A 19,511-nucleotide genomic window follows, 5' to 3' on the forward strand; every position below is an offset into this window, starting at 1 on the left:
CATTTTGTTTGGGGAGAAAATTCTAAATGATTAAATCACTGGAAGCAATGTAGTAGCTTACTATATGCTATTTGGAATATGAAACAACTGAACTAGCCCTATATGAGCTAGTTTCACATCTACATCCCTGACCTAGTCCATCAAGTTAGGTCTGACTACTAGGCTACCGTTCATTCAACATGCCTTGTTATTGGTGAACTGACTATTATGACATCTAGTATCACACCACTATGGTTGACATACAGCTACATCAAGAGAACAGATCAACAACTTATTCATTAACATAGGCCTACTAGTCTAACAGCATACCATAACTTTCTGTGAAGGATGGACCGGTATTTGCGGAACAGCTCTCTGCCATGTCTGTTTCCATCCACGCAGCGGCGAAAAACTGAACTACCAGAACACCACACGTTTCCTTTCTCGAATATGCACTCGTGCCTACAACCGTTGAGATCACAGCATGTCCGGGAAAGAAAGTGTTCTTGCCTAGTTGACTAAACAACGCTGTAGGTAACTACGAAATAGTGGTTGTGCTTGACAAACAATTTTGGGGAAAATAGCAAACAGTTCGTTCTCCATTTTCCTTACCCTTTCCCCCTCACACATCAGTGGTATCAACGGATGAAGTGGAGAGCTGCCATCCAGCTCGGGAGGAAGATAGAAAACCCTGCACTGGTTTTTCCTTGTTCAACTGAAGTCAAAAGAACTGAGCAGACCAGACCCAGCTGCTATCGCATTGGTGTCTATGTGAGAGCCACCCCCTTAAGTAGACAGAAACTGACAATGTTTTCGCAATGGTAAACAGGGATGCACGATATATCGGTGAACATATCGGAATCGGGCGATATTAGCTAAAAATACCAACATCAGTATCGGCCCAATGTCTAGTTTAACGCAAATGTGCAAAACCGATGTCAAAGCTGAAGTGCATACCAAAACTCAGCAAAAAAAGAAAAGAAACGTCCTCTCACTGTCAACTGCGTTTATTTCAGCAAACTTAACATGTGTACATATTTGCATGAACATAACAAGATTCAACAACTGAGACAAACTGAACAAGTTCCACAGACATGTGACTAACAGAAATTGAACAATGGGGGGGGGTTAACAGTCAGCATCTGGTGTGGCCACCAGCCAAATTAAGTACTGCAGTGCATCTCTCTCCTCATGGACTGCACCAGATTTGCCAGTTCTTGCTGTGAGATGTTACCCCACTCTTCCCCCAAGGCACCTGCAAGTTCCCAGATATTTCTGGGGGGAATGGCCCTAGCCCTCACCCTCCGATCCAACAGGTCCCAGACGTGCTCAATGGGATTGAGATCCGGGCTCTTCGCTGGCCATGGCAGAACACTGACATTGCTGTCTTGCAGGAAATCACGCACAGAGCGAGCAGTATGGCTGGTGGCATTGTCATGCGGGACAACATACATACATAAATACTACTATGGAATGCCGTTTGGGCCTTTGCGTGTCAATTTTTTTTTGTCAAATAACACTATTTGACACGTCAAATAACACAGTTCTATGATATAATGTTGTGTGTTCTGAATTTGCAAGTGCAAGCGCCACCACTACTATCAGTAGCAGTGTCAAAGATGTACCAAAAAGTCTGCAAACACCTGCCACGAATGATGTGTTTACAATACTGCGTTGGTAATAAAGCATGATTTGTTTGACCGCAACTTCTGGGGTAGCTAACTAGCTTTAGCTTGGTACCTAGCTAGCACCAATACAACCAGCCTGAAAACAATGACCAGTGGAAACTGCAGTCATTTTCATTATTCTTAGCAATGAATCCTTGTGAGTAAGTATTAGCTAGATAGCCACTTGTTGTTCGCCTATTAAAATTGAACTTCAGTTCATAAAAATGAATAGCTAGCCAGCTACTTAACCCTGTTGCCAAAAGCTAACGTTATAAGCAGCCAGCTAGCAAGGCTCGACCGGACCGGGTTATGTGTTGTGAAGCTAGGATCAATAGTGGAATTTGCGGTTTGCCTTCAAAATAAATGTACCTCTTTGAAAATGATGCAGAAGGTTACAATTGGTGGAATCATGCCATATTTAGACTAGATCATGTTCAACAAGGTTGGAATGTGAAGCAATGAAAATGGGGCATCAGTCTACTCGGTGACACCGACAGAACACAACTGTGAAGAGTTTAAGCAAATATTAGCGTTGTAGCTCTTATCGCGGGACTGTGACTGTGTGAAATCACCTCCCCAGTCAGCCTAATGTGTGTATTGACATTCATATTGCACTGTACACCTAAGGATTAACTAAGTATTGGGGATCAACTAAGTATTGGGGATCAATGAAACGGGGTATCAGTCTACTCAATACCCAAGATATTTTTTCCCAACGTTCTCCTAAGAGTTATCAGACTCTAAAACATCCACAGAGTATTGTTTTTCCTCTGGAATAGTGTTCAATACACATAGGTTGACAATAAATATAGGTTGACAATAAATGTGGCTAAATTCAGTTGTTTCAGAGTCCCGCAATAAGAGCTACAACACTAATGTTGTCTGGGTGTCACGGAGTAGACTGATACCCCAATTTCATTGATCCACAAACCATGGTTAAGGCTGGACAGTGAAATAAGTATGCCCCAAATGTAATTCTGAAGTATAATAAATCCAGTGTGATTTCAGATTTTTTGTCAAATTAACAAATTGTCCAATTGTTGATTTAATATAACATTCCAACCTCGTTTAGCATGATCTATTCTATTATGGCATAATTCTACCATTTGTATTCATTTGCATCACTATCAATGACATACTTGTATTTTGAAGGCTAACCGCAAAGTACACTGTTGTGGCTAATCCTTATTGTGGCTAGCTTCACATAGATGGGTCCGACCACCATTAAGCAAATAAGAACTGTCTTGTAAATTAGGGTTATTTTAGATGACACCTAGCTATCGTTTTGCTATGTTTTTGGGGAAGAACATGATTTGCATCTATGAACTAGCTAGCTTATTTTTTTTATGACCAGCACTGTAGGTGCGCGAGACAACTTTACCAGCATCATAGCATACGTATCGATGAATCGTTGTGACATATGAAATACGAGAGTTTAATCAATGTGTAATAACTACATTAAAAAAAATGTATGAACGCGTTAAATTATGTGACGTGCTATTGTGATATTCAGATCCTGACACATTACATTACATTTACATTTTAGTCATTTAGCAGACGCTCTTATCCAGAGCGACTTACAGTAGTGAATGCATACATTTCATACATTTTTTTTTCTTTCCCGTACTGGTCCCCCGTGGGAATCGACCCCACAACCCTGGCGTTGCAAACACCATGCTCTACCAACTGAGCCACACGTCAAATAGTGTTATCTTTTTTGACACGCAAAGACCCAAACGGCTTTCCATGAAATCCTGGTTGAGAATGAAACGACTGAACAAAACAGCACAGCAAGTAAGTGAAAGAAATAGATTTTGATGTTTTACTGTAATGGGGACATACGTGAATGCCAACAAAATTACTTTTTGGTCAGTGTGGTGTGTGTGTAACCTTTATTTAACTAGGCAAGTCAGTTAAGAACAAATTCTTATTTACAATGACGGCCTACCCCGGACGATGCTGGGCCAATTGTGCGCCGCCCTATGTGACTCCCAATCACGGCCGGATGTGATACAGCCTGGATTCGAACCAGGGACTGTAGTGACGCCTCTTGCACGGAGATACAGTGCCTTAGACCGCTGCGTCCATGTGTGTGTGTGTTAACTATTTAACTGTACTAGAATGCTTAAAAGGCCGCTAAAATTCTAAATATCGGTATCGGTTGTTTTTGGCAAGGAAAATATTGGATATAGGTATCGCCCAAAAAGTCATATCGGTGCATCACTAATGGTAAATGGCCTGAATGAACTATTTTCATTTATCCACCATTTTTGATAGTACTACAACTATGGGGGGGGCGGGACGGAGCAGAGAGCTAAAGAGTTTTGTCCTCGCCCAAGTCCTCTGATTGGCTCTGCTCCAACTTCAGACGGTTGAGTCAAAAACCACAATGTGCCAACTAGTCTATTTCTGTGTATTTTTCATACCAGTGTACTTTGACCTCAAATTGCGTGCAAGTATGGTACGCAAAACACGTGCAAGTTGGCAGGTCTGCTATCGCTCCCAATTCCATCTCCCAGCCCAAGTCCATTCACCTCACACTTGATTCCATCGCAACGTGCTAATGAGCTAACGTGCTAACTAGCTAGCGCTGCTTGGTGAGTCTACTGCTGATCCACACCACACAGTGAAGAAGCAAAAAAGCAGGAGGAAGGGAGGGATGGAGGATGATATTTAAGAAGAGTGATAAATGAGGAGGCTGTTGGTGCCACCTGACAAACACAATTAACAGTTAGACAGGCAGTGAAAATACAGCATCACTCAAGGGAGGGAGGGGGCAAGCGTATTTGGGTAACACTGTCAGGAAGCGTGTTTTGACAGTTAAACAGCCAGTGAAAATACATAATCACTGCATCACTCAATGTTGGTTCCCCATAGGGAAGAGAGAAGGGGGAAGAGTATTTGGGTAACATCGTCAGGAAGTGTGACTGGGAATTGTGGTGGAGGGAGAAAATTGAAGACATGACAGGGGATGAGACTCAGTGGATACAACAAATTAACCCAAACAGAACTTGCTAATTAGATTTCTGCAGGGCTGTGGAAATTGACTTAAGGGTTAATAAAAATGGAGTTATGGATTTTACCCAGTCTCAAAGCCGAATGGTTTAGATTGCTTGGAATATTACGGGAGAAGCTCCGACCAATTGCGACCATGCCTGTGCAGCTCCAAAAAATGTTTAGATTTTTTTTCTTGCCGTCTTTGATGAAAATACCCTTTTCATGTAAAAATAACAGAATATACACTGACGATTTAAAGCAAAACCACACTTTCTGAAGAAACTACTGTTTATCCTGCACCAGTGCTGAGTTTCCTGAAGAGTGTTGCTGGTCAGGTTTCTTAGAAAACCCTTCAGAGCGCCTTCTCTTTTCTCCTGATTTCTAGGAATTTACCCCGTCTTGGCATAGCCTCAAGGGTTGCGTTAGCTTTCAGAAATCTGCATTGTTAACCTGTTAGGGCTAGGGGGCAGTATTGACACAGCCGGATAAAAAACTTACCCGATTTAATCTGGTTACTACTCCTGCCCAGTAACTAGAATATGCATATAATTATTGGCTTTGGATAGAAAACACCCTAAAGTCTCTAAAACTGTTTGAATGGTGTCTGTGAGTATAACAGAACTCATATGGCAGGCCAAAACCTGAGAAGATTTCAAGCAGGAAGTGGCCTGTCTGAGAAGTAGTGTTTCATCTTGGCTCTTTTTATTGAAGACTCAGGATCTGTGCAATAACGTGACACTTCCTACGGCTTCCATAGGCTCTCAGAGCCCGGGAAAAAGCTGAACGATATCGAGGCAGGCTCTGGCTGAAACACTTTATCGCTTTTGGCAAGTGGCCACTCAGAGTACTATGGGCTTAGGCGGGTGCCCGCGTCCACCGAAAGCTTTCTTTTCCTTTGTCTGTTTACCTAAACGCAGATTCCCGGTCGGAATATTATCGCTTTTTTATGATAAAAATTGCATAAAAATTGATTTTAAACAGCGGTTGACATGCTTCGAAGTACGGTAATGGAATATTTAGATTTTTTTTGTCACGAATTGCGCCATACTCGCCATCCTTATTTACCCTTTAGGATAGTGTCTTGAACGCACGAACAAAACGCCACTATTTGGATATAACGATGGATTGTTTTGGACCAAACCAACATTTGTTATTGAAGTAGAAGTCCTGGGAGTGCATTCTGACTAAGACAAAAGGTAATAACATTTTTCTTATAGTAAATCTGACTTTGATGAGTGCTAAACTTGCTGGGTGTCTAAATAGCTAGCCCTGTGATGCCGGGCTATCTACTGAGAATATTGCAAAATGTGCTTTCACCGAAAAGCTATTTTAAAAATCGGACATATCGAGTGCATAGAGGAGTTCTGTATCTATAATTCTTAAAATAATTGTTATGCTTTTTGTGAACGTTTATCGTGAGTAATTTAGTAAATTCACCGGCAGTGTTCGGTGGGAATGCTAGTCACATGCTAATGTAAAAAGCTGGTTTTTGATATAAATATGAACTTGATTGAACAAAACATGCATGTATTGTATAACATAATGTCCTAGGGTTGTCATCTGATGAAGATCATCAAAGGTTAGTGCTACATTTAGCTGTGGTTTGGGTTTATGTGACATTATATGCTAGCTTGAAAAATGGGTGTCTGATTATTTCTGGCTGGGTACTCTACTGACATAATCTAATGTTTTGCTTTCGTTGTAAAGCCTTTTTGAAATCGGACAGTGTGGTTAGATTAACGAGAGTCTTGTCTTTAAAATGGTGTAAAATAGTCATATTTTTTAAAAATTGAAGTAATAGCATTTCTAAGGTATTTGAATAACACGCCACAGGATTCAACTGGCTGTTGAGTAGGTAGCCCATAGAGGTTAACTCAACTCAAAAGAAGCCCAAATATTGAACAGAGCAGTAGCTGAGTTTATCTGTCTGGATCAAGTACAATTCTGGGACTTTGGTCGTGTCTACACTTCACACTTATGTGACTTTATCAGAATACGTAGATCGCATTGAGAAGACGGGTCTAGACGCACAAAAGTCGCTTTGTGGTCTGATCTAGCTGACCCATTCAGGATGTGGTCAGGGATGCACTGTGTGCAGATTTCTCAGTCGATGCAAATCAGGCTACCGAAAGCGCATACATTGGGCGACGTCATCGGCACTCCTCCAACAAGTCTGCAGAAAACTTGTGTTTTGGGGCCGAGAGTTACCTTGTCCTTATAACGTTGGAGGGAATACTTTCCTAGAGCGTGACGAATGTGTTTCGCTGGCATCATAAATGCTTGCCAGCTACCTAATATTTAGAATAAACATTTTGGCTTTTTTGTGGCGGTTTTGGAGAAGTGGCTTCTTCCTTGCTGAGCAGCTTATGTCGATATAGGACTTGTTTTACTGTGGATATAAATACTTTTGTACCCGTTTCCTCCAGCATCTTCACAAGGTCCTTTGCTGTTGTTCTGGGGTTGATTTGCACTTTCTGCACCAAAGTACGTTTATCTCTAAGAGACAGAACACGTCTCCTTCCTGAGAGGTATGATGGCTGCGTGGTCCCATGGTGTTTATACTTGCGTACAGTTGTTTGTACAGATGAACGTGGTACCTTCAGACGTTTGGAAATCACCCCCAAGGATGAACCAGACTTGTGGAGGGCTACAATCTTTTTCTGAGGTCTTGGCTGATTTCTTTTGATTTTCCCATGATGTTAAGCAAAGAGGCACTGAGTTTGAAGGTAGGCCTTGAAATACATCCACAGGTACACATCCAATTGACTCAAATGATGTCAATTAGCCTATCAGAAGCACCTAAAGCCATTACATCATTTTCTGTAATTTTCCAAGCTGTTTAAAGGCACTGTCAACTTAGTGTATGTAAACTTCTGACCCACTGGAATTGTGATAGATTATTTCACTTATAATTGACTGTCTAAACAATTGTTGGAAAGATTACTTGTGTCATGCACAAAGTAGATGTCCTAACCAACGTGTCAAAACTATATTTTGTTAACAAGAAATTTGTGGAGTGGTTGAAAAACTAGTTTTAATGACTCCAACCTAAGTGTATGTAAACATCCGACTTCAACTGTAGCCCTGGCTCTACCACTTCCTCAATATCGCTCCCTCCTTTTCTACTCACCGTCTTTCCCTCTAGTTCTCTCCCTCCAACTCTTCCTTCTTTCACTTGCTCTCACCACTACTTCTCCCTCTAGGTTCTTCACTCGCTTAGTGGCTGAGGCCAGCAGTGAGTGGCACAGTTTTCTGTCAGAGCCAGGCGCCTTCACACACACACAATGTCCCGGTCAGTCAATCACCAAGTCAAGCATGGCTTATTTTCACAGCCTGCATGAGCAGAGCACACACACACACACTCCATCTCCCTCTTACACACACAGACTACTTTCTGTCCCCTCAGATACACACATGCGTGTGTATCTCTGCCATCCTTTGAGCAGCAGGGAGCTGGCGATGGGATCTGTGCTGACTTTATATTTCCTGGCTGGAGTAGATTGCAAGAGCACGAAATAGAGCAAGAAGAGTGTCCATTTCAACACAAAGGGGCTAATGACCCAACTAAACCAGATGTCAAAACTTGGAGACTAGCAAAACTAGGCTATTCAGGAACCACCCTTCCTTCTCCAAAACCATTCACCCAAATGAAAAGTGCTTTTCAGGTATTCAGAGGGGACTTCAACTTGATGGATGAACAAGGCTTATTTGCTTGGGGTGAGAATTTTGGGTATTTTCTATTAGAGCTGAGACAATAAACAGAAAATTACTGACACTGACATTCTTTTACTGAAGCATTTTGCTTAAGTCGGTAATTTCCGGTGATTTTGCTACACAACGTTCCTGTAGATTGACCAATGGTTTAAGAACAGTAATATACGCATTGTGTTGATTCCTGCTATGAAATATCTGCCTGTTCCGTTTTGCTGTTGGCTGCTGACTCTCCCTCCCTCCCCCCACTGACACGGAGGAGGGAGAGATGCATTCTGAGAAGCACAAGCAAATGACCATTGCTCAAAATACTATTGTGGGAAAAAGTTTTTAAAGCAACTACTGTTGTTCTAGTCACAGCTTTCTGTGAGTATATCATGCGTGTCTCACCTCTTAATATCGAGTTCGTGGCACCACTTCTGAACCGGAGTAGGCTGTAGTGCGCCATTTGCGGTAAATAGACCGACATCAAGAAGCCTAGGCCTAGCACTGGAAAGTTTTTGTAGGACATTGTGTTTTAAATTCACACTTCCTCAGGTGTTGAATAATATAGCCTATATAGGCCAATATGCACAAAGATGTTGGCAAACTCTGAAGAGTCAAAAATAAATCTAATAATTCAGGATCCTATTTTGACAGGTTGCACACTGAAATATCAAATCATGCATTTCTTGGATATGTTAGATGAAATAGCTTAGTTGTTGATAGGCTACCATCTCAGTTGTCTTGGCACTGGAACAAAAATTGTCTAGAACCATGGCGCTAATGTAAAGTAACTGCACATTGAAAGTTTAATGTTGAATTTGTTGTTTTCGAGCAAAATAGTTACATTTAAAATCGCAATATTATGTTTTGTCCATGTCGCCCTGCTGTAGCACCTCCCTAAAAAAGTTTATTAAAATTGCTGATTTATCATTATTGCAAAAAACAGGCAATTTATTGCGAGATGGATTTTTGTCTATATCACCCAGCTCCATTTGTCATCAATTCTGTGCTCTGTATCAAAGCCATATCAAATATCTTGGTTCTAAAGTAGTTGCTATAGAGCCATTTCATATTAATTGTTGAGAGAAAAAAATGATCCCTACAAAAATATGAGAGTCTCCTCAACAGGGTCAGTAACTGCTTCCAAAGCTGTGTTTTTCCCGCAATTGCATTTTAAAATGTTACAGCCTAAAATCAGAACACATTTTTTTTATTCCAGAGCGCGGGGGAGAGGGAGGGAGTGAGTGGCTTGCCAGCAGGCCTCAGCGAAACAGGGAAGATACTTTTACTACAGGAATTGTGAGGATAATGCAAATTACTGGTTCATTTACATTTTAGTCATTTAGCAGACGCTCTTATGCAGAGCGACTTACAGTAGTGAATGCATACATTTCATTTCATGCATTTTATATTAATTTTTGTGGGAATCGAACCCACAAACCCTGGCGTTGTACACACCATGCTGGCGTTGCAAACACCATGCTCTACCAACTGAGCCACAGGCAATAATAGCCTGTAAAAATAGGACGTTTGGACTGAGGTGAGCGTGTAATGTGACCAACTAAAAATGTTACTTGTGTCACAGGCCGGCTCATAGCCTGTGGCAAAAATGAGAGGACATCAACAACCGGTATAGGCCAATTCAAAAAGTTCTTTATTATAAAACAAAACTATTAATTCTAAACAAAGAAAAAGGAATGAGGTGTGGAAATGTCATAATGTAGGGTGTATGTAGGGTGCATGGATGCGTGAATATGTGTGTGTAAACATGACTGAGTGGAAACTAAATAAACCAACAAAGGAACAAACAAAACAGGATCATACCTGGAGGAGCTGGGAGAGAGAGAGCAAGCCAAGCGAGAGAGAGGTTAGTGGAGCAGTTTGTTAAATACCCTGAGCCCAGGTGGCTCCAATCACACCAGCTCCAATCACTAACGACCCTCCTCTGCCTGCAGGAGGAACCGTCCCTGCACTGCAGAGGAGGAGCCGTGACACTTGCGACAAGTTAAAGGGTTGCAAAATGCAAATAAATGTTCAGTCGGGAGCCCTGGAAGACAACTGTCTTTATCAGATAGTACGCGATGCAAGAGCTGTTCAAATTTTCTTTAACGATAGTTTCTTACGCCTCATCACGCCATCCATGTCCACTTTAACACGGCATCTTTTTCCCTGTCCGTCTTTCATTCATCCCACTCTCTCTCTTTTCAAGTTGAGAACTGACAGATGTGAGTGGGAGACGCAAAAATTGCAATATCTGCTAACGGGGACAGATTGGTATATAATGAGAGGAAACGGTGAGGCTTAAATATACGGCTTAAAACGTGTGAAGTGATTGCAGACTGGCATTTAAAACTGCCAATTAGGCTGTAATATGGGCCAGGCTCAGCCGGCGCAAAAAGACGCTGCCATAAGTGCTTTCCTGGGGGGGTGGGTGGGTGGCAACCCATTTGTCCCCCTCCTCAGAGGTTCCATTACTAAGTGAGTCATGAGTGTGTGTGACGGGTGGGCCCTAAACGCGCCATTTGGAGAGCAGGGAGCGTGCTGACGGAGGGCTCCTCTCGTTAAAGCAGTGGAATATCCTGCTAGTCATAGAGTCTGCTCCGGTATCTGCGCGTTAGAGATTTTGACGATGAGTATGATGCGTCTCAGATTCAAACTCCCATTAGACAGCTCTGCAAGCATTATGTCAAAATAAGTTTGTTACTCACCAAATATGGATGAGCAACCATCTTCATTGACTCCCATTACGCTATGTACTTCCAAAAAGTCTAAATATAAATTTACAAGCAACTGAATAAAATCCGATTCGGCACTTTCATTAAGGCCACCTACAGGTGGGAAGTCTAAAACAGCTTGATACATTGGATACATTTTTCGGTAGCTTGTGAATTTTTATATAGACCTTTTTTTGGAAGTACATAGCTACCAGCTGTAACGGGATTAAATTAAGATAGTTGATAATTGAAACTCAAATGTTTGTGAGTAACAAAAGTATTTTGACAGAGCTGTCATTAAAGGGAAACGCGTCATACTCATCTAAATCTCTAACGCACAGATACTGGGGCAAGTAGAGTCATAATACTTGCCAGGAACCTCATGATACGATATCACAATACTTAAGTGCCGATATGATATGTATTGCGATTTTCAGGATTCTATGTCTTGCAATTAGATACGGTGATTTTAATACGATTTAATGTTCCAAATATATTGCTCACTGACTATAGAAAACATTAGGAACTAGGGATGCACGATATAGTCGGTGAACATATCGTAATATTAGCTAAAAATGCCAACATCGGCATCAGCCCGATGTCTAGTTTAACACCGATGTGCAAAACTGATGTCAAAGCTGACATGCATACCTATATAATGTAGGTAGATGACGTAATGACGCCACGAAAAATACTGCGCTACACGTGGACATACGCAAATGCCAACAAAATAACTTGTGTTTCAACTATATAACTGTACAAGAATGCTTAAAAGGCCGCTAAAATGTTAAATATTGGTATCAGGTTTTTTGGCACGGAAAATATTGGATATCGGCCAAAAATGTAACCCCGGTGCATCCCTATTAGGAACACCTGCTCTTTCCATGACAGACTGACCAGGTGAAAGCTATGATCCATTATTGATGTCACTTGTTAAATCCACTTGAAATCAGTGTAGATGAAGGGGAGGAGACACGTTAAAGAAGGATTGTTAAGCCTCGAGACATGGATTGTGTATGTGTGCCATTCAGAGGGTGAATGGGCAAGACAACATATTTAACCCTTGTGTGGTGTTCGGGTCTGTGGGACCCATTTTCAATGTTTACTAAAAGAAAAATGATACAATTAATAATTTGTTCAACCTGAGACTCATTGGCCTTGGCTTATTTTCTGTGAAGAATATATCTAAAATAACACACCCCCTACACATTTATATTACATATGTGGTGTTCGGGTCCACTGGACCTGATGGAAATAAAAGTGTGGTAAAGTGTGTGTGTTGGTGAAAACAAGTAAAAATTTGAAGAAAAAGGTTTGCTGTGTGCCTTCACTCTGTCTTCCTCCTCGCTGGGCCTGCTGTTTCAACATAGAATCAAGAACCTAACCTGTCTGTATACCGGCCTGTCTCAACGTTTTCTAGCACTCTTTACCCTTTGTAGTGTGTGGAACTACACAATGTCTTGCGGGAACCTGCACAATGTTATTACAATACATTATTTCAATACATTGTTAAAAAAAAAAAAAAGTACTTTGGGGTTCTTATCCTTGCTGGTGTTCAGATCCAATGGGGAATCCACAAAATCCCTTTGGGATGCAGAAACAGGCAGAGATTTTTTCTGCGCAACAATGTCTCTGGAAAACTTCATACAAAATTCCTGGACTATCTGCTTCGATAACCGAGACACCAGACCAGCTCGGCGGCAGAGACAAGCTAGGTGCAATTAGGTCAGCGTGGGTGGACTGCCTTCCCCTGTTTTACAACCCTGGGCCAGACATTACAGTTGATGAGCAGCTTATGCCATTTAGGGGCCGCTGCCCCTTCAGGCAGTACATACCATCTAAACCTGCAAAATATGGAATCAAGATCTGGGCTGCCTGTGATGCTGCATCATATGCGTGAAACGTGCAAGTGTATACGGAGTAGAGGTCGACCTATTATGATTTTTCAATGCCGATACCGATTATTGGTGGACCAAAAACCCGATACCGATTAATCGGCCGATTTAATAAATAAAAAAACTATATAAATATATACATATTTGTAACACTGACAATTACAACAATACTGAATCAACACTTATTTTAACTTAATATATTACATCAATAAAATCAATTTAGTCTCAAATAAATAATGAAACATGTTCAATTTGGTTTAAATAATGCAAAAACAAAGTGTTGGAGAAGAAAGTAAAGGCGCAATATGTGCCATGTAAAAAAGCTAACGTTTAAGTTTCTTGCTCAGAACATGAGAACATATGAAAGCTGGTTGTTCCTTTTAACATGAGTCTTCAATATTCACACGTAAAATGTTTTAGGTTGTAGTTATTATAGGAATTATAGGACTCTCCCTCTATACAATTTGTATTTCATATACCATTTGACTATTGGATGTTCTTATAGGCACTTTAGTATTGCAACAGTATAGCTTCCATCCCTCTCCTCGCTCCTACCTGGGCTCGAACCAGGAACACATCGACAACAGCCACCCTCGAAGCAGCGTTACCCATGCAGAGCAAGGGGAACAACTTCTCCAAGTCTCAGAGCGAGTGACGTTTGAAACGCTATTAGCGCACACCCCGTTAACTAGCTAGCCATTTCACATCGGTTACACCAGCCTAATCTTGGGAGTTGATAGGCTTGAAGGGGTGGGTATAATTTGTGAAACATTCCAACAGGAATCTGTTCCAAAAAACGTAAAGTAAAAGGTTGCCAACCAACAACGCATACAAAGTAGCAACGCATACAAACCTAGCTAACTAGCTGCCGAATACGCATCAACTCACCACGTAGCTTATTCTTCATGTTTGTCCATAGGCAACCAGAGTGAGGACAGACATTTTTCGGAATAAACGTAATGAGTGAAAAACGCAATGAAATAGACCACTCCCTACTCGGTATCTTATTCTGCCGCTATACAACTGTGTATGCGTTGTTTTTTGGCAATCTTGTTATTTACGAAGTTTTTGGAATAGATTCCTGTTGGAACGTTCCACAAATTATACCCACCCGGCTTGAAGTCATAAACAGCGCAATGCTTGAAGCACAGCGAAGAGCTGCTGGCAAAACGCACGGAAGTGCTGTTTGAATGAATGCTTACGAGCCTGCTGCTGCCTACCATCGTTCAGTCAGACTGCTCTATCAAATCATAGACTTAATTATAATATAATAACACACAGAAATATGAGCCTTAGGTCATTAATATGGTCGAATCCGGAAACTATCATCTCGAAAACAAAACGTTTTTTTCTTTCAGTGAAATACGGAACCGTTCCGTATTTTATCTAACGGGTGGCATCCCTAAGTCTAAATATTCCTGTTACATTGCACAACCTTCAATGTTATGTCATAATTACGTAACATTCTGGCAAATTAGTTCGCAACGAGCCAGGCGGCCCAAACTGTTGCATATACCCTGACTGCGCGCAATGAACGCAAGATAAGTGACACAATTTCATGTTAGCAGGCAATATTAACTAAATATGCAGGTTTAAAAATACACTGCTCCAAAAAATAAAGGGAACACTAAAATAACACATCCTAGATCTGAATGAATGAAATAATCTTATTAAATACTTTTCTCTTTACATAGTTGAATGTGCTGACAACAAAATCACACAAAAATAATCCATGGAAATCCAATTTATCAACCCATGGAGGTCTGGATTTGGAGTCACACAAAATTAAAGTGGAAAACCACACTACAGGCTGATCCAACTTTGATGTAATGTCCTTAAAACAAGTCAAAATGAGGCTCAGTAGTATGTGTGGCCTCCACGTGCCTGTATGACCTCCCTACAACACCTGGGCATGCTCCTGATGAGGTGGCGGATGGTCTCCTGAGGGATCTCCTCCCAGACCTGGACTAAAGCATCCGCCAACTCCTGGACAGTCTGTGGTGCAACGTGGCGTTGGTGGATGGAGCGAGACATGATGTCCCAGATGTGCCCAATTGGATTCAGGTCTGGGGAACGGGCGGGCCAGTCCATAGCATCAATGCCTTCCTCTTGCAGGAACTGCTGACACACTCCAGCCACATGAGGTCTAGCATTGTCTTGCATTAGGAGGAACCCAGGGCCAACCGCACCAGCATATGGTCTCACAAGGGGTCTGAGGATCTCATCTCAGTCCATAATGGCAGTCAGGCTACCTCTGGCGAGCACATGGAGGGCTGTGCGGCCCCCCAAGAAATGCCACCCCACGACTGACCCAACGCCAAACCGGTCATGCTGGAGGATGTTGCAGGCAGCAGAACGTTCTCCACGGCGTCTCCAGACTCTGTCACGTCTGTTACATGTGCTCAGTGTGAACCTGCTTTCATCTGTGAAGAGCACAGGGCGCCAGTAGCGAATTTGCCAATCTTGGTGTTCTCTGGCAAATGCCAAACGTCCTGCACGGTGTTGGGCTGTAAGCACAACCCCCACCTGTGGACGTCGGGGCCCTCATGGAGTCTGTTTCTGACCGTTTGAGCAGACACATGCACATTTGTGGCCTGCTGGAGGTCATTTTGCAGGGCTCTGGCAGTGCTCCTCCTTGCACAAAGGCGGAGGTAGCGGTCCTGCTGCTGGGTTGTTGCCCTCCTCCACGTCTCCTGATGTACTGGCCTGTCTCCTGGTAGCGCCTCCATGCTCTGGACACTACGCTGACAGACACAGCAAACCTTCTTGTCACAGCTCGCATTGATGTACCATCCTGGATGAGCTGCACTACCTGAGCCACTTGTGTGGGTTGTAGACTCCGTCTCATGCTACCACTAGAGTGAAAGCACCGCCAGCATTCAAGTGACCAAAACATCAGCCAGGAAGCATAGGAACTGAGAAGTGGTCTGTGGTCCCCACCTGCAGAACCACTCCTTTATTGGGGGTGTCTTGCTAATTGCCTATAATTTCCACCTGTTGTCTATTCCATTTGCACAACAGCATGTGACATTTATTGTCAATCAGTGTTGCTTCCTAAGTGGACAGTTTGATTTCACAGAAGTGTGATTGACTTGGAGTTACATTGTGTTGTTTAAGTGTTCCCTTTATTTTTTTGAGCAGTGTATATACTTGTGTATTGATTTTAAAGCAAGGCATTGATGTTTATGGTTAGGTACATTGGTGCAACGACAGTGCTTTTGTTCGTAAATGCGCTTGTTAAATCAACACCCATTTGTCAAAGTAGGCTGTGATTCAATGAGAAATTAACAGGCACCGCATCGATTATATGCAACGCAGGACACGTTAGATAAACTAGTAATATCATCAACCATGTGTAGTTAACTAGTGATTATGTTAAGATTTTTTAATTTTTTTTATAATATATGCTAGCTAGCAACTTACCTTGGCTTCTTGCTGCCCTCACGTAACAGGTAGTCAGCCTGCCATGCAGTTTCCTCATGGAGTGCAATGTAAGGCAGGTGGTTAGAGCGTTGGACTAGTAACCGGAAGGTTGCAAAAACGAATCCCCCCTGAACAAGGCAGTTAACCCCCGTTCCTAGGCCGTCATTGAAAATAAGAATGTGTTCTTAAATCTGACTTGCCTAGTTAAAAAGGTGTAAATATATATATATATATATATATATATATATATATATATATATATATATATATATATATATATATATATATATATATATATATATATATATATATATATATATATATATATATATATATATATATATATGGCAAATCGGTGGCCAAAAATACCGATTACCGATTGTTATGAAAACTTGAAATCAGCCCTAGTTAATTGGCCATTACGATTAATCGGTCGACCTCTAATCTGCAAAACGTTTGTCATCTAGATGGCATTGAACCCAGATTGGAACAGAGGGAAGCTCCAGAGGAGAAAGCTCTTTCTTGAAGAGCTGGGCAAGACATTGGTAAGACCTCAAATCCAGAGGCAACATATCCCAAGGAACCCAGCTTCTGCAGCCATTGTGAGTAGGATTCATGGATGCTGGTGCCCCATCCTCCCGACCCACCGAACCAACAACTCCAATACCGGAAGTGTGAGTGGTGTGTGTGTCTGACTCTCATACCTTGGCCTGCTTTAACTATATATGCGAGTGAGATGTTAGTAAAATTCCTGAACTAAGAGTTTCCATCATTCTAGATTGCAGCCAGTAACAACAAGAAGAAGCTCTGCAATGTGTGTGGACCCAAGAAAGACAGGAAGACAGTACACATGCATCAAGTGCAAGAAATACATTTACAAAACACACAGTAAAACTCTGTCTCTCATGTGGTGTGTAGACTAGCCTTAATTTGTGTTCAATGAGGCTCATTTACCATTTCCATAAAATACTGTATGTAAAATTTGTCCTTACAATTTGTTGAGTTCAAAGCCATAAACACCAAGTGATGAAAACCTTGTTTCATTTATATTTGTTCCAAGACAAACATGATTTATTCCACCCATGTCTTGATTATAATAGATTTGTTTACAAAAATCACATTTTATCCTTAGAAAACAGCAGTTTTATTGATAAATGTGACCTAGCAGAGGTCAGTCAACATTAAGTATTTTTACGTAAATTGTTATGGCTGTATTGTTTTAAAAACCCAATAATATTATGCGTCCATCAGCCTAGCGAACATTGGGTGAATAACAAAAACATGAACACCACACAAGGGTTAAGTGCCTGTAGGTACCAGGCACACCAGTTTGAGTGTCAAGAACTGCAACGTTGCTGGGTTTCTCAAGCTCAACAGTTTCCTGTGTGTATCAAGAATGGTCCACCACCCAAAGGACATCCTGCCAACTTGACAACTGTGGGAAGCATTGGAGCCAACATGGGCGAGCATCCCTGTGGAACACTTTTGACACCTTGAAGAGTCCATGCCCCGACAAATTGAGGCTGTGCTGAGGGCAAAAGAGGATGCAACTCATTAGGAAGGTGTTCCTAATGTTTTGTACACTGAGTGTACTGCATGTTTGCTGCAGAGAGACATTAGACCGCATGAGAAAACGAGGTTGTGATAAGTCAAGTGTGCTGAAAACATGTTGGCTCACTATTTAAAAAGGTTGAGGACAAGCTATAGGATGAAAAATACAGGCGTATAGGCGCAGGTCCAGCCGACTAGCGCTAGCTAATGCTACCTACAGGAGCAAAATATATTTCTCTATTTTACAAACTGACACTTGGAATCAAATATCGATAAAATATCATCCAAAAATAACATTGCAATATGTAGATGTTTAGATTCCCCCCATTTAATATGAATTGTCATTACTAATCGCTGATTGTACAATTAGACTCAAACGGATACGAATTAGCTTGTTTTTTTAAATTAAATTTGGACTTTGGGATAGTAATTTCTGAATGAGTTCATCTGAATGAGCAGAGCTATGCCTCTTCACTAAAAACTCTAGAGAATGACAGACGAGATATAAACCAAGCCAGTAAATAGCCAGCAAACAACGAACCAACCTCCTTCTCTCCAACTACCTTTACGCTATGGTGCTGTTCAACACACAACTTACTACAACGGTCTGCCTTGAGTAGCTGCTGAGCGCACAAGTAGCTAAGCCTAGAGCTGGCTACATCAAGACGTGGGCAATGTGTGCACTAGTACGGCACACACCCACTGACTAAAGTATTGGTGATGGGGGGAATTGAAGGGGGAGGGGGCAATGGGACCCTGCTGGGGTGACAGATGGCCTGAATAGGGGGCGAGGGGCACGTGTTTGCACTCTGTGACTTCAATGAAAGGCGTACCCCCACCCCCCCACCAAGGGAGTGATGTGCAACCCAAACTGGGCCTCTGGGCAGGGGATGCTCCTACGGGGCTCTCCAGGCATGACCGCAGACACTAAGGGGGAAAACGCACACCTTGTCTGGGGTAATTTACTGCTAACAGCCCCTAGTGTTCCCACGCTTCCAGGCTCTGCTTGGCTAAAATGGCAATTGGAGATTGAACACTTGGGGTCGATAATAATATAGCAGGGGATGGATGCGTTAGGGGATTTTGCAATGGATTGTGTGTGAATAACATGGTCATCACCATAGATGTTTTCCCTGTGGCTCAGTTGGTAGAGCATGGTGTATGCAACGCCAGGGTTGTGGGTTTGATTCCCACGGGGGGCCAGTACAAATTATAAAATTTTTTAATTAAATTAAATGTATGCATTCACTGCTGTAAGTCGCTCTGGATAAGAGCGTCTGCTAAATGACTAAAATGTAAATGTAATGTGTTGCATTGGTTATTGTCTCTGTAGCCAATATAGTGAAAGAGGCATGGTGCATTCACACCTACAATCCTAACATTCTGGTTCAGTAACTTTTTATCTAGAACAGTTGAAAGAGGTAGGCCCTATAGGTGTATTTTATCAGCAGTGGGAAACCCATATGAACAGATATGGAACATGATATAGCAATGAAAACGGACAACTGTCAAGGTATTGGGACATAACACCGCATTTTATCACATTGACACAACATGCAATCAAATGCACGACAGTATGGGAGTGGGAC

At 41.9% G+C, this 19,511-nt stretch overlaps 1 protein-coding gene across 4 annotated transcripts in view; it reads right to left on the reverse strand.

Annotated features, from left to right (window-relative positions):
- The window catches only part of LOC106590442 (histone lysine acetyltransferase CREBBP), a 73,776-nt gene that overhangs the window by 52,508 nt on the left and 1,757 nt on the right, over window positions 1–19,511 (reverse strand). The window lies entirely within an intron of this gene.

The sequence above is a fragment of the Salmo salar genome, chromosome 02 (assembly GCF_965601325.2).
Source record: "Salmo salar chromosome 02, fSalSal1, whole genome shotgun sequence".
Taxonomy (NCBI): Eukaryota; Metazoa; Chordata; class Actinopteri; order Salmoniformes; family Salmonidae; genus Salmo; species Salmo salar.